This window comes from Dama dama, chromosome 21 (assembly GCF_033118175.1).
Source record: "Dama dama isolate Ldn47 chromosome 21, ASM3311817v1, whole genome shotgun sequence".
Lineage (NCBI taxonomy): Eukaryota > Metazoa > Chordata > Mammalia > Artiodactyla > Cervidae > Dama > Dama dama.
Window position 1 is genome coordinate 14,542,471 of NC_083701.1, and position 15,410 is coordinate 14,557,880.

At 42.3% G+C, this 15,410-nt stretch overlaps 1 long non-coding RNA gene across 1 annotated transcript in view; it reads left to right on the forward strand.

Annotated features, from left to right (window-relative positions):
* Positions 1–1,319: 1,319 nt before the first annotated feature.
* The window catches only part of LOC133042269 (uncharacterized), a 179,610-nt gene continuing 165,519 nt past the window's right edge, over positions 1,320–15,410 (forward strand). Inside the window, exon 1 of the long non-coding RNA XR_009689464.1 lies at positions 1,320–1,458. This is a non-coding gene — a long non-coding RNA (uncharacterized LOC133042269). The remainder of the gene's footprint in view (positions 1,459–15,410) is intronic.

Consider the following 15,410-nt stretch of genomic DNA (forward strand, 5'->3'; position numbering starts at 1 on the left):
ATGTCAGGCCCCAATGTTCCTATAAACCTCTAACAAGATAAGTGTTATTCTCTGTTCTGCAACTCTATATCTCTCTATGAATGGACTCTTAAAGGTCAGAAGCAGTGTGAATAAGCACAGGCAACAGAGCACAAAGATTAAAGTGAAAAGGGAACAGATCTAATGGAGACAGCTTTGTTCTTCCCTATTACACAAGGTTTTCATAGCTGCTGAGTCTCCAGTCTCATCTCTTGCCAATTTCCCTCTGCATCCTCACACATCTATACCACACTGCTTGGACTCACTCACTCCTAGATTCATCTCTCTGACAATTCCAGCACCTTTGCCTATGGTCCCTTAGCCAGGAACACCCCTTCCCTCTTCACTATCTAGCCAACACTCTATTCACCCTTCTATTCGCTACAGAGCAGTAACAGAAGTGTCCCACATTGTGAAGCCCTCTCCTGACTCCCAGCCACTCTAAAGCCACTTTCCCTATGTCCCAATGACCTTAGAAAATTACTACCATTAAATGATGACAGAGGGCTATAATTATTTGTTTGCACTCCTATTTCTTCCCTAAGACTGTGTGCTCTTGGAGGACAGAGATAGATATTTCACTCTTAGTTCCTTTTATCATAGAACCTGGTAGTTTTCCTTGCGTTCAAACAATAGCAGAAGCTTAAAGAATGGCAACTCTGGGACTTCCCTGGTGGCTAAGCCTCTGCACCTCCAATGCAGGGGGCCCAGTTTGAACCTTGATATGAGCACTAGATTCCATTGTTGTTATCATTCAGTCTCTCAGTCATGTCTGACTCTTTGTGACCCCATGACTGCAGCACGTCAGGTTTCTCCATTCTCCACTAGCTCCCAGAATTTGCTCCAATTCATGTCCATTTAGTCGGTGATGCTATCTAACCATCTCATCCTCTGCCGCCCCCTTCTCCGCCTGCCTTCAATCTTTTCCAGCATCAGGGTCTTTTCCAAAGCGTCAGCTCTTGTCATCAGGTGGTCAAAATATTGCAGCTTCGGCAACAGTCCTTCCAATGAATAATCAAGGTTGATTTCCTTTAGGACTGACTGGTTTGATCTCCTTGCAGTCCAAAAAACTCTTGTCTTATTACCACATGCTACAACTAAAGATACCACAAGCTACAAGGAAGACCCGGTGTGCCCTAAGGCCCAGTTCAGCCATATAAATAAATAAACAGTAAAAAAGAGACACAGAACATGAACTCCGAAAAACAGAACTAACTAAAGGGCAATCTGGCGAGATGTAGGTCTTGCCCACTGAGCGGTGTTCAGCCATTGAACTGCCATCCGGCCGTCCCCTCCCTCCCGGCCGCGGAGGCGGAGCTGTTTCCCAAGTTTTCTGAGTTTCAGAGGTGGAGGCTGTTACTCTCTCTGCTGCCCCATGGATGGCAGGCGGTGGTTCGCGGTGGGCGTGGGGGTCCGCGGCTTCCGGCTCGTTTTGTAAAGGTAAGGGCAGGTGTGCCAAGTTCCTTTCTTGTCACAGGGTGACCTGGCTTTACCTTGATTACCTTGGTAAAGACCCTGTCTCCAAGTACGGCTGTGTTCTGAAATGCCGGGGGTTAGGACTTCAGAGCGTGAATCTGCTGGGGAACACAACGCAATCCGTAACCCGAGCCAAGCTGGTAAACCGTAAACCACACGCTGTGAGCTCCGGGAGGACAGACCCGGTTCTCAGGGCGCTCAGCCCCTCTCTCAGCCCCACCCCCGTGTCCCTGGGACACCTCGGCCCGGCCCGCATCTTCCCCAGCCTCGGCTCCTCAGGTTCCCAATGAGCGGAATTCGCCCGGCGTCTCAGAGCTGTGGTGACAAAGTCCCAGGACGACATGTGATACATCAAAGCATAATTAACCATGACTGTTTAGGTTCCTCCTTTTGTCCACACACAGAAACTCTTCACAGATAAGGACTTATTTCAACCATTCAAAGAGGAAACTGAGCAAAACACAGGCACATATCACCGTTGGGATCTTTTGTCCCAAGGAAACATTGAAATCTCGATGAAAACAAATGAAATTGATATGTAAAACAAAGCAGAGTGGTAGAAGCCAAGATGGGACCACCCAGATCCTTCCCTCTTTTCTCCAATGTTTATACATTTAGCCAGAACACTCAGGCATAATTTCTTTAAAAAAAAATTATTTATGTATTTGGCTGCACCAGGTCTTCGTTGCCACATGCGGGATCTTTAGTTGCAGTATGTAAACTCTTGGTTGTGGCATGTGGGATCAGTTCCCCGACCAGGGCTTGAACCTGGGCCTCCTGCATTGGGAGCACAGAGTCTTAGCCACTGGACCTCTAGGGAAGTCTTACATTGTTATTTTAATCATATCCAAGCAGGGAAACTGCTTGGGTAGTTGTATTTTATATTAAAATAACAACAGTATTATATATATTTATATATGTCAACTAACAGTTACCAAACCATTGCTGAAAAAATTCTTCTAGCAGGACATTCCAAAATGGGGAGAGAAAACATAATAATTAGACACCAGAATAAGTTGCAGATGAATGCAGAGGAATCTGGAGAGGGTTTTCATTTGGAAGTAAAAATGGTTGAGGAAACAATGAGTGAAGATTGAAAGGACAGCAAACCTTTGCCATAATTCAGCATAAAGGGTGCTCTTATGCAGTTAAGTGTTGCATACAATCAAAAATAATGCCTTGATGCGAAGAACTGACTCACTGGAAAAGACCCTGATGCTCAGAAGGATTGAAGGTGGGAGGAGAAGGGGACGACAGAGGATGAGATGGTTGGATGGCATCACCGACTCAATGGACATGAGTTTGAGCAGGCTTGGTGGTGGAGTTGGTGATGGACAGGGAACTCTGGTGTACTGCAGTTCATGGGGTCGCAAAGAGTCGGACATGACTGAGCGACTGAACTGAACTGAAGGACCCATCTTGTGATTTTGGGTGCTTTTGTCTTTATAGAGCTTTGTGGAAAAGGGCAGGGAGATACATAGCCAGGATTTTGGTCCTAGAATTTCAGTTGATTTTGTTGTGCAAATTTAAGCAAGTCTGTTACTGCCATTGACTGAACTTTCTAAATCTGTAAAATTAAGATGCTGGATTAGAAAATGAATAAGGTCCCTCTTAGATTCAATTTTTTTTAAAATTCTGAACCTTCTAAGATTTCACAGGTAAAAAAACCCAACATCTTAGTGAATAAGGAATCACAGAGGCAAGGAGGTTAAAAGTGCAGAAGTCAGGGCTTCACCAAACTTCATTAAGCATCCACTCCCACCTCAACTATAATCCTATCACTCCATCCTCCCTTCTGGGTCCTGTCAATTTACTATTCAGATCAACTAATTTTCTCTGAAAAGGGAGTGGAAAATCTCCGTGTCATCGGATACACTTTCGATTTGATGGATGAGGCTTAAGTTCCAAAGAGAGTGTTAGGCAGGAAAATCCAGCTCTTTCAAACTAATTACTGTATATCTAATTTATTTCCCTTCTTAATGCTGTTTATTTTGTTTTTATTCAAAATATAAAATTACTCCTTGAGTTGGGAGATTGATGGCTTTCTTCTCCTTTAGCAACAGATCATTTGTGGATCCAGATTATAAATAGGAGATTAGAATTCATGACTCATTGTTTTTTCCTTTTTCATGCAGGACGTCCCCTGAGATTAACCATGTGTTGTTTTTTGTTTTTTGTTTTTTTTTTTTAAGTTACAGACATTAACGTCTAATTATTTTCAGGCTGTTATGTTGCAGGGTTGTGTTTTTAGGAAAATGTAAGAAAATGTAATGGTTTTCTTTTGTGTCATACTCCTGGAAAAGTTTATATTTTGATAAACTAGAATTTTTAACATTATTGAACTGTGGTTTGATGGGACACAATTTTTCTTGATTCATTCATTCATTTAACAAATGTGCACCTACTGTCTACTTGCTGTGTATAAGGCATGTGGATATTCTGTGTCTCAGATGCAGTGAGGCTCTGATACTGAGGCAGCAGGAAGGAGTATAAATGGAGGGAATCACTTCTCAGATTGATTTGCTATGTGCTTGGTGGCTGTCTATTCATTTGTTTATTATGTATCCCCTAACTGGTCTATCCGACAGCTTCTGCAGTCACAGATCCTGCTGGGGTTTTACACAAGTATGTTGCACTTGGCATGCATGCATTCATTCATTTAACAACAATGACAGCAAGGCACAATTTCCTACTAGGTGTCACTCTCCAACTGGTCTATGAGGTGTGGATGGAGAAAGGGAATTAATTATGAAGGACTTTGATTGACATGCTTAAGGAGCTTTGACTTAATTTAGTATCCTTTTTTCCCCCTTTTATCTGTATTTTCTGGTGCTTCCTAGCTGTGTAATTGTGATAAGTTATTTAACCTCCCTCTGCCTCAGTTTCCTCATATGTTAAATGGTGTAGACATCAGTGTCTAGTCAAGAAAAGAGGATGCACTACAGTTAACTCTAGCAGAGAGGGATTTAATGCATGGAATTAGTTGCAATCTTTTGGAAGACGAGTAAAAGGGAGAAGAGAGTGAATCAGAAGTGAGGAAGTACTGACCAGCCTTTGGCAGGAGCCCGGCCTGCAAGTACTGCTGGTGTTCAAGGGAGGTGCTATTGCTCTTACTGATCAGGAGGTCCCTGTAGCTGTGCAGCTGTGCAGACCAGAAACTACACTTATGCTAATGCTGCTACCACTTGGGGAAGGAGCGGAAAGAAAATCAAAACAATCCAAGAACAAATTTCTCCCTTTCTCCAGCTTTCCAGTCACTCCTCAGTACCTCCCACTGGCATAGAACCCAACCAGAAGACAGCTGACCAGTGAGCCTGGGAAATGTAGTTTGCAGGCTTCTTTCCACATGCCCTGGAGTACTAAGGAGGTCATAGGAGGGCAGGAACAAAGTAGCTTCCAGACAAATAACCAACATAAATGGGGACAATATGGCACCTTATCTTACATGGTTGCTGTGAGTTATTGGGTTAAAGTATGCAAAACCCTTTAGAACAATGCCTGGTGCATAGGAAGAAGTTGCCATTAGTGATTATTATTGTTATCTAGTGTCACGGGAATCAGGGAAAGCATATCAACAGCACAATAGCAGAATCAGATTTATATTTAAGAAAGCTCAGCTGGGGGCCATGGGAGAGTATGAACCTTAATACAAAAGGCAGAAGGTTGGAATTTCTCTGCAATAATAGGATGAAGAAGAGGGTTCATTGTTACATGGTTCTTTAGGCAATAGAATTATCTAAACTTTGTGATTGATTGGAGGATACACTGTCCAAGAGGCTTCCAAGCTTCGGCTATGAGTGATTGTATAGAGAGGGGGTGGTCTTGTTATTCATCATTATGTCATCAGGACAGGGATGGAGTGTCCACCAACCATGGACTTCCTGCAACTGGCATAGTGCATGGTAGTGTGTGAGCTTCCTGAAAGGACATGCCTGAGAAATTCTTCCTCTGGCCTCCTCAAACCAGGATCTTCAACTATTAGCTTGCCACTGATTTGATCCTTCCTTGAAAGCAAAAGCAGACTCTCTCCTCCTTTAATCTTTTTTCCTTCCTCTGGGCCCTCCTCCTTGTGTTATGCATGTCTGTCTGTTTGCCTGTCTTCCCACTAGCCTTTCTTCGCTTTGTGGTGGCATGAGTCACTGTCTGATCCCTAGGTGCGTGGGCCTGCATTCAAGTCCTTGAATGTGCTTTGCCTTCTCTTGACTCCAAGCATCTTTACAACTAGTTCTCACTTGACCAATCTCTCCACATCTTTGTTTTGTTATTTATGAATCATCTTCCCAAACAGCCCAAATGAATTTTCTTCCAGGAGTCCTTTCTGCATCTCTCACACAACCACAGGTTCTTTGTGCTCCCCTTATCTGAGTGATTCTCTATATTGTAGGTTTCTCTCTGTTTATCAGCCGCTTTTATCTTTTATACTGAACTCTGTACTCCTGTGATAGGAGGGAATTGGGTTGGGTTTTCGGTACCCCAAGATTCTGGTCTGTAAAATAAGTCATGGAGTTTAAGAGCAGTGGAGCTGACCAGCTAATTACATCTTTTGTCCTCTGACACATGAGATGATTCTGTGTTCTGGGGAAAGAGTGGGATGAACTTTTACCCCCCTAACCATGGTGCCAGTTTTACATCTGCTGTTTCTGAGCAATGTGTTCTTTATCCAAGGGCTGGGTGAGCTTTGCATTTTTGTTTTGTTGGGTGAAGAGGGTGTTAACGGTGGAGGGAAGATTCCCACCAGGGCCCAGGGTCCTCTCTCCGCCCTAAGTAACTTAACCCTAGAAAGTTTTTCCTTCTCCAGTTACTGCTGAGGACACACTTCCCTACTCATAAACAGAAGCTTGTTTCCAACACACTCAGTCATCAGTTTTCCAGGATTTGGAGCGGAATTAATTAGCTTGGAAAAGCATGGGGACAATGCTAAGTATTATTAATGATACAATTAACAGTTCCTTCCTGCAGGGGATGGATGGTTCCTGGTTCCCTTGGCATCTCTTTAAGATGGATCCTGTTCTTTCCATTTTCACTCTAACAAGCTCTGCGTGGTGCCCTGGTCTCTGCTTCTAGTCACTCCCTGGTCACGTGTACCAGAGGGGCTACATGGCGGAAGAAGTTAATGGAACAGGAGTATCTCCTAGGCAAGGTGGGGGCAGGGGGAATCTAAAGGATGCCAAAGGGAAGCAGAAGTAATGTCAATTTAGCACTTGCTGTGTCCCAGAAAGTATTCTTGGTGCTTTACACACTTAATTTCAATTTAATCCTTATCTCACCCCATAATGGAGACATTGCTAGCCCATTGTACAGATGTAAAAATAGAAATTCACAAAGGTTAAATGCATTGTCCAGGGACGCACTTCTTTTTTTTTTTTTTCTTTTAATTTTTTTTAGGCCAATCACTTCACAACATTTCAGTGGGTTTTGTCATACATTGATATGAATCAGCCATGGATTTACACGTATTCCCCATCCCGATCCCCGCTCCCACCTCCCTCTCCACCCGATTCCCCTGGGTCCTCCCAGTGCACCAGGCTGGAGCACTTGTCTCATGCATCCCACCTGGGCTGGTGATCTGTTTCACCATAGATAGTATACATGCTGTTCTTTTGAAATATCCCACCCTCACCTTCTCCCACAGAGTTCAAAAGTCTGTTCTGTATTTCTGTGTCTCTTTTTCTGTTTTGCATATAGGGTTATCGTTATCACCTTTCTAAATTCCATATATATGTGTTAGTATGCTGTAATGTTCTTTATCTTTCTGGCTTACTTCACTCTGTATAAGGGGCTCCAGCTTCATCCATCTCATTAGGACTGGTTCAAATGAATTCTTTTTAATGGCTGAGTAATATTCCATGGTGTATATGTACCACAGCTTCCTTATCCATTCGTCTGCTGATGGGCATCTAGGTTGCTTCCATGACCTGGCTATTATAAACAGTGCTGCGATGAACATTGGGGTGCACGTGTCTCTTTCAGATCTGGTTTCCTCAGTGTGTATGCCCAGAAGTGGGATTGCTGGGTCATATGGCAGTTCTATTTCCAGTTTTTTAAGGAATCTCCACACTGTTTTCCATAGCGGCTGTACTAGTTTGCATTCCCACCAACAGTGTAAGAGGGTTCCCTTTTCTCCACACCCTCTCCAGCATTTATTGCTTGTAGACTTTTGGATAGCAGCCATCCTGACTGGTGTGTAATGGTACCTCATTGTGGTTTTGATTTGCATTTCTCTAATAATAAGTGATGTTGAGCATCTTTTCATGTGTTTGTTAGCCATCTGTATGTCTTCTTTGGAGAAATGTCTGTTTAGTTCTTTGGCCCATTTTTTGATTGGGTCATTTATTTTTCTGGAATTGAGCTTCAGGAGTTGCTTGTATATTTTTGAGATTAATCCTTTGTCTGTTTCTTCATTTGCTATTATTTTCTCCCAATCTGAGGGCTGTCTTTTCACCTTACTTATAGTTTCCTTTGTAGTGCAAAAGCTTTTAAGTTTCATTAGGTCCCATTTGTTTAGTTTTGCTTTTATTTCCAATATTCTGGGAGGTGGGTCATAGAGGATCTTGCTGTGATTTATGTCGGAGAGTGTTTTGCCTATGTTCTCCTCTAGGAGTTTTATAGTTTCTGGTCTTACATTTAGATCTTTAATCCATTTTGAGTTTATTTTTGTGTATGGTGTTAGAAAGTGTTCTAGTTTCATTCTTTTACAAGTGGTTGACCAGTTTTCCCAGCACCACTTGTTAAAGAGGTTGTCTTTTTTCCATTGTATATCCTTGCCTCCTTTGTCAAAGATAAGGTGTCCATAGGTTCGTGGATTTATCTCTGGGCTTTCTATTCTGTTCCATTGATCTATATTTCTGTCTTTGTGCCAGTACCATACTGTCTTGATGACTGTGGCTTTGTAGTAGAGTCTGAAGTCAGGCAGGTTGATTCCTCCAGGGACGCACTTCTAATGACTGTCAGAGACTAGATTTATACCTGGCTTGGTTTCACTTTGAAATGACTAGTGCTCAACCAATGTAGCATTGCTGTAGATTTTCTACAGGGACTTGATGGCAGAGATCTGCTTTATTGCAGGTCCTGAACACTAGAGTTTTCCCCATCCCCACCCCAACCTCCTGTGCCCTCTGTCATCCTCTCAGACCTTAGGACTTGGCTTCACCGTGGAGCTTACAACCCATACCTATCCCGTTCATTTTCTTCGTCCTGTTTGTTAAATTTCTACCAGAATCACTTCCTTGTCTGGATTCTTATGGCAAATGGAAGATAATTCCAGCTAATTTTAAGACATGTTTTGGAATTAGTGTGCATTGAGATCAAATATCAGCTCTGTTAATTGATAACTGTGTGCCATGGGAAGTATATTTAATTGTTCTGTGCCTCAGTTTCTTCATCTCTAAATTGGGAATAATGATATTTAGCACCATTATTGCTGCCCCCCAGAATCTCCACTCTTCATCTCTCCAGCTGTGTCAAGCAGCGGTCTGCCAGGGAGCCTTACATGGCCCAATATATTGAGTTAAAAGTTCCCCCTCTGTGCTCTGTATACCCTGAGTGGTTGCTTGCATGATTATATTCACATTATAAGTGCCTGTTGCTCTTGACTAGATTGTAAGCTTTTTAGAAAACTGGAACCATGTATTTTCACCTATGGGTTCCCCCATCACCAATATGGGTTCTGGCATATGGTGAATCTTCAATAGAATTGGTTGAGTAAATGAAAGAACACATAAATGAATGAAGTGATCATTAACTTGAGTTTTGAAAGATGAGAGGTGCTTGCCAATCAGATAGAAAAGGAGAAGGAAGGAAGGGCAGTCTAAACAGAAGGGGCTATATGAGCAGAGACTTGGAGGTATCAAGCTTTAGGGACCTTTGGGGAACTGAGAGTAGCTGAAATTGACTGAGATATAGGGTGTAAGTCAGGGAGGCAGAGCATCAGGAGTTGAGGGCCATCTGCTTCCAGGATCAACACTTCAGAAACCTTCAGTCTCAAGACCCACTGAGGCTTGAAGGGAACAAAATATTCGTTCAGCTCAAAGGATGTTTTGTTGTTTTACTTTGTTCCAGTTGAGTCACTTCAGATAATGCACTGATTTGGTCACACTTTGAAACCATTCCAGTACGTGTATTTGTAGGAAAAACAAACAAAAAATACTTTTGATTCAAGTCACAGTTCAAAGGGAAAAAGCACGTTTCTTTGATGAAAAGAAGCACTTTAAACTACTTTGGTGTTTCACTGTCATCCGTCTCACACTATTGTGTCTGTGTTGCCCCAGGGCGGGGTCAGACTATCTTTTCCTTCCGACATTTCTGGGGCTCCTAGAATGTGAGTTGCAACCTCCAGTGAAGTATTAGGAAGGGGGTGTCTGTTCTTCCCTTTACTTCCTCCACTTACTCCTCCCTAAGGGAAAAATAATAATTTTTCTGAAAGATAAGAGTAGGAGTTTGACTTCCATTGGTTCAGAATTTTTCACACCAAGTTGGTGACTAATTAAAGGTCATGAAATCAGTAAAGGTTGAGATTTACTTTACATAAAGATAGAGAACATTGTAAATATAGTTTCTGAGAAATTTTATTTTCAGTTTGTGTATGTGTGTGTGTGTTTATGTGTGTGTAATGCTGGGTCACAATATAAAGCGTATCTCTTGTGAGTCTTGGCCGAAACTTTTTAAACCTCTGCACTCGTTGGTATCCCTTGACTTGATGGATCATTATAGGGCATTATTCCTGTATGCTTCACCTATTTTCACTTTTTCAGTCCACTTGGCCTGCTTAATCAGTGTGATGTTTACACTGTTTGCTTTGTTTTCAACACAGTAAGAATATCTGTATCCAGGGAGCATTCTAGAGGCAGGTGTAGAGTCCCATGGTTTTCCTCGCTCTCTTGATCAATAGGTTGAAGCCAACAATAAGGAATTGAATGGCTAGTGTCTTGACAAAAGCACCTGGCCAACCATGAGTAGCAGTGGGGACTGAAATGCAGCCCTCATTTTATATGCTGAGCCGTGCACCCATGGAGCTGCTCTCATCAGAAAGAGCACCTTTTCCTATTGCATTTAAAGGTTCCCCTAAGCGCCCTGCTGCTTTGCAGACTCAACCAAAGCTAAGCTAAGGTAGTAGCCTAGAGTTGGGTTGGGGGGGCGGGGGTGTACACAGCCTCCTTTGTGACAGCCCATCTAAGTTGTAGTTCTCCAACCCAGTGTCACCCATGATGAAGTTGATGTTTCCTAGATGACACCAATATCAATTCTCAATAAGGTCCGAACTTAGAAAATGAAAGTTTGAATGGTAACTTCAGAGCTTCTCTGGTGGCTCAGTGATAAAGAATCTGCTTGCCAAGCAGGAGACATAGGTGTGATTCCTGGGTTGGGAAGATCCCCGGGAGAAGGAAATGGCAACCCACTCCAGTTTTCTTGCCTGGGAACTCCACTGGACAGAGGAGCCTGGTGGGCTACAGTCCATGGTGCTGCAAAAAGAGTCAGACATGACCTAATGACTAAACAACAAAAACAAATGATAATTTCTGAGACACCACAACATCTGTGTGCCCATTTAATGAATAGTAAGTTCCCTGCTTCCTCACTGCTTCTGGAAGTCTGTTATCAAATCAATATGTGTCTTACAATCAGAAATGTAAGACATGATATTTCTGTGGGTGTTTCCAGCTTGGACTTGCTTTTCCCTACTGTTGTCAACTCAGAACTAGAGCCTCTGAGTTAGTGAGAGACTTTGTTCTTTCCTATTTCTTTTCCCTTCTTTTCTTTAAACCTATTCTTCTGTTCTTCCTCTTTATCCCCTTTCCTTCCCAAGCCCCCTCAATTCTCTTTTTTTCTCTTGTATTTATTGAGGATCAGCTCTGGTTAGTCCATGTCATTATTCCATGAGGGTCATACCATTTCGTACAACACACACAGAAACAACAAAAATTGAATGCGAAGAAGAGGGTTTAAGTCACCCTGGTTATTTGTGTCTAGCCTATCCTCTTTCTATTTTATCTATTTAACTTGGTCACAACTGCAAAGATTCTATTTCTAAATAAGGTCACATGCACAAGTACTAGGGGTTAGAATTTCAGTATACTTTTTTAGAGGATACATTTCAACCTACATCAGTTTCAAGAGGTGGAGTTAAGACTAGTGGGATGGCCTTGACAGAAGTTGAGAAGGGGCATGATTCTTGCAGGTTTGGAGGTCATGGATGCTGAAGTCACATCCTCCTGAGTCTGATTTGTAAGGGAGACTACCTTTTATTTCTGGGCCTGAGCTGAAAGAACTGGTAATGAAGCAATCATGCCTGAGCTTTGAGCCTGTTTTGATGTGGAGTCCTTATCACAGAGTATAACCTTGGGGAGTTGACCGGTTCACACCTCAAAGAATTATTGTCTTTATTTTAAGAACCCTGGCTTCTCTGGAAGCCAGGGGCTCTGATTCAGCTTTGCATTTTGGACTTGACCTGCTGCCAGACTATCTTCTGTTTAACAACCAATGTTCTTTCTTCCCTCTCCGCCTCTTTCCCATCATAGACATCATTCTTAGATAGCCACTGAAGTGCCAACTCTCGGTTTTACTTCAACTTCCTCCATTAGAGAATAGTAACAGTGACAACATTAATAGTTAACATGCCAAGAAATCTCACCACGTGCCACACTTTGTTCAAAGTGCTTTCTTTGTATTAACTCATTTAAGCCTCATAAAATTCCTTTGAGATAGGTGCTGTTGCCATTCCCACTTTTCAGTTAAAGGAACTGAGATGAAAGGAGGAGGTAGCCTGGCCTCTGAGGCCTCTGAGATGAAAGGAGGAGGTAGCCTGGCCCCTCCTCTCTGCAGATAAGGGAGGGAGGTACAACCATCTCTGCCTTAGCCTCCACCATCCTCTGCCCAGGGCTTCTTCTCCTCAAAGCAAAGTTTCCTGTAGGCAGAGTGGCCTGTGGTGTGGCAGAGAATCCCTGGAGCCACAGTTTATTATTTACATGGACTCTGCCCAGATCAGCAGAGGGCACCAAGGTCTGTTGTACTCAAGACCTTCCTCTTGGGTACCTCTGTGCTAAGCTTAATTCTTTCACTCCCAGACTTCCCCTCAGGCCTTCCCCAGGGGGAGGTTGCTAAACCACTTGCCCAGTTTTTTTTTTCCCTCATGATAACATCGTGATCCTCAAGCGAAGGTTACCAAGGTAACCAGGAATGGTGCACATACAGTCTTTATGGAGACTTCAATTCTCCTTAATCGGATTATGCATTCTTGGCTTACTCTGTTCTTATAGCAAGAACACAACATTTTCTTTTTATGTAGTTTTCTTCTTTCTATTTTGTATTTTTCTCACAATGTCATATTGACTTTCAAACGTTTTCCAGAATTTACTAACAACTCAATTTTTTCTGTTATAAAACATGAAAGCTTCCTAACCTTCAATGAAATAAATAACCCCTTTGTGCCAAGCTTCTCCTCAACATTAAACACCAGGGGATTCCTGCATGTGTGAAATGGGGATGCATTAGTGCCTTAGAATGGGACAGACTATTTGGTCTCTCTCTTATACCACTGTATACTATGAGAAGTTACTTGGGAACATTATTGATAATTCACATAGCAAAGGGGGACATTCTTGTTAAAAAAGATAATCGTCACCTCCCTTTTTCCTGATGATTAAAAGAGACCATGTTTTGAGCTCCCTAAGTTCTTCTGTCTTCTATCATGTCATACTTTTCTTGAATATCTAAATAATCTATCTCAAGGCCCCATTCTATATAACTAAAAGAAGTACAACATCCTCCCCAAGATTGCTGAAAATTCTTACCATTCTCCAATGTACTCCATTAAAGGGCTGTTCTTGCCTTTAACAACCTTGTTTTTAAAAATAATGGCAAGTGGTTACTGCAAAGAACAAAAGACATCCATTAAAGTAACTATCTGAAGTCACTTTCTAATTTCCTTAGCTATTGCCAAGGATGGAATATTTTCATCCTGGTTCTTCTTAGGTCCCAGCCTAGCATTATTTCCTGGGATTTAGCCCCACTGTATAGCAATTCTCTCTTGTCTCTTCTTTTTTCCTACCCAAGGACTCAACCCCACAGTCTCTTGGGTTGAGAATTGGGGTGTGACAAAAACTGTCTTTCAGAGCATTTTATCTTGCCCTTTTTCAACTTCCTCCTTTCAGATCACAGCTAAGACTTGCCTTTCTTAACCATAAAAGACACTGGAGGGCTTTCTTAAATTAGTGAGTCATTCATCATCATATACACCTACTTTAAGCAAGAGGGAGCTTTGAAAAAAAAATTTTTTTTTAAGTTCTCTTATCTCTTATTCTAAAAAAGGGTCCAGGACAACTCTTTTCCTATTAGCAGCTTGTAGAAGGGGGAGAAAAGAAAGCTGAGTGCCAAAGTATTGATGCTTTTGAATTGTGGTGTTGGAGAAAACTCTTGAGAGTCCCTTGGACTGCAAGGAGATCCAACCAGTCCACCCTACAGGAAATCAGTCCTAACTATCCATTGGAAGGGCTGATGATGAAGCTGAAACCCTAATACTTTGGCCACCTGATGCAAATAACGGACTCATTGGTAAAGACCCTGATTCTGGGAAAGATTGAAGGTGGGAGGAGAAGGGGATGAGAGAGGATGAGATGGTTGGATGGCATCACTGACTTGAGGGACATGAGTTTGAGCAAGCTCCTGGAGTTGGTGATGGACAGGGAAGCCTGGTGTGCTGCCGCTCATGGGGTTACAAGGAGTTGGACATGACTGAGCGACTGAACTGAACTGAACTGAGAAGGGGGAAGAGAAGTGATGAAAATAATTTATTCTCTCTATCCAGAGCAAACCATAGAGATCACGGGCTTTTATTTCTTTCTGTTTCGGTTGAAGCACATGGTGGATGATTGCAGTGAGTTAGTAAATGTTGGTCTTCTCCAGGTCCGACTTACCCTCCTTAGTTTCCCTGCAAATACAGGGAAAGCAGAATAGGGCCCTGGTGCTAAGTTTCTGTCAGTTACGATGTTGGCTCACTCCTAAAGATAGAGCCCCATTATTTTGCTGGAAAATTTCAAGAGAAACTCAGACACTTTTTTTGCACTTGTCCTTGGTATCTAGCATCAGGCTGAAACTTACTGCAAAAGTCTTACAGGCAACAGTAATGTCAGCATTTCTGCAAAGCTTACAGTGAGGTAATTTATGCTTCTTTCCTGTGACTCTGCCTTCGAAATCTCCAGCGCATCTTTTCCATTTTTTGAGACCAAGGTTTCACTGGAAGATTCTGGGTCATCTATCACCATCTTCCAGATTCAGCAGGTTTTAAAGGAGCCCAGGAACCCAGTGTGCAGCCTAGGAAGGGGAGGATGTGAGAAGGCAACTTTAATTCATGAAGTCTGGGTGGTCACAGAGAGGGACGTCTGATCGACTCTGTGCCTTTTAAAATTTAGTTTTTATTTTTATTAGGAGGCCCATGAAAATGGTTTAAAGAGTCAAATTGTCCTACAAGATTTATAGAAATAAATCCAAAAAGCTGTGTTCCACTCCTTTCCAATCTCCAAGTTCGTAGTAACAATCACTTAGATCATTTTAGTCCCTTTTTGGGGGGCATACTCTTTCGTATTTCATTTCTAAGTACTACTTTTTAGTTTTGGGGCTTCAGGTTTTCTATATCTGGTATGCACTCTAGGATATGAAGCTTTAGTTACCTTTCTCACCTTTTCTCAGACTCCCACTGTGGACATGTGATTTCCCCCCTTCCTGCCTTCCCACAGGTTTTATCTAATTGTAGTAAAATAAATAACCAGTGTTTCATTATTGTTGATCAGTCACTAAGTTGTATCCAATTCTTTGTGACTCCGTGCACTGCAGTGTGCCAGGCTTTTACATTATTTAAAATATGTAAATGTTATTTACAAGTAAACCATGTAGTATATAAGGGTTGCATTTCTTTGGGGCATAGA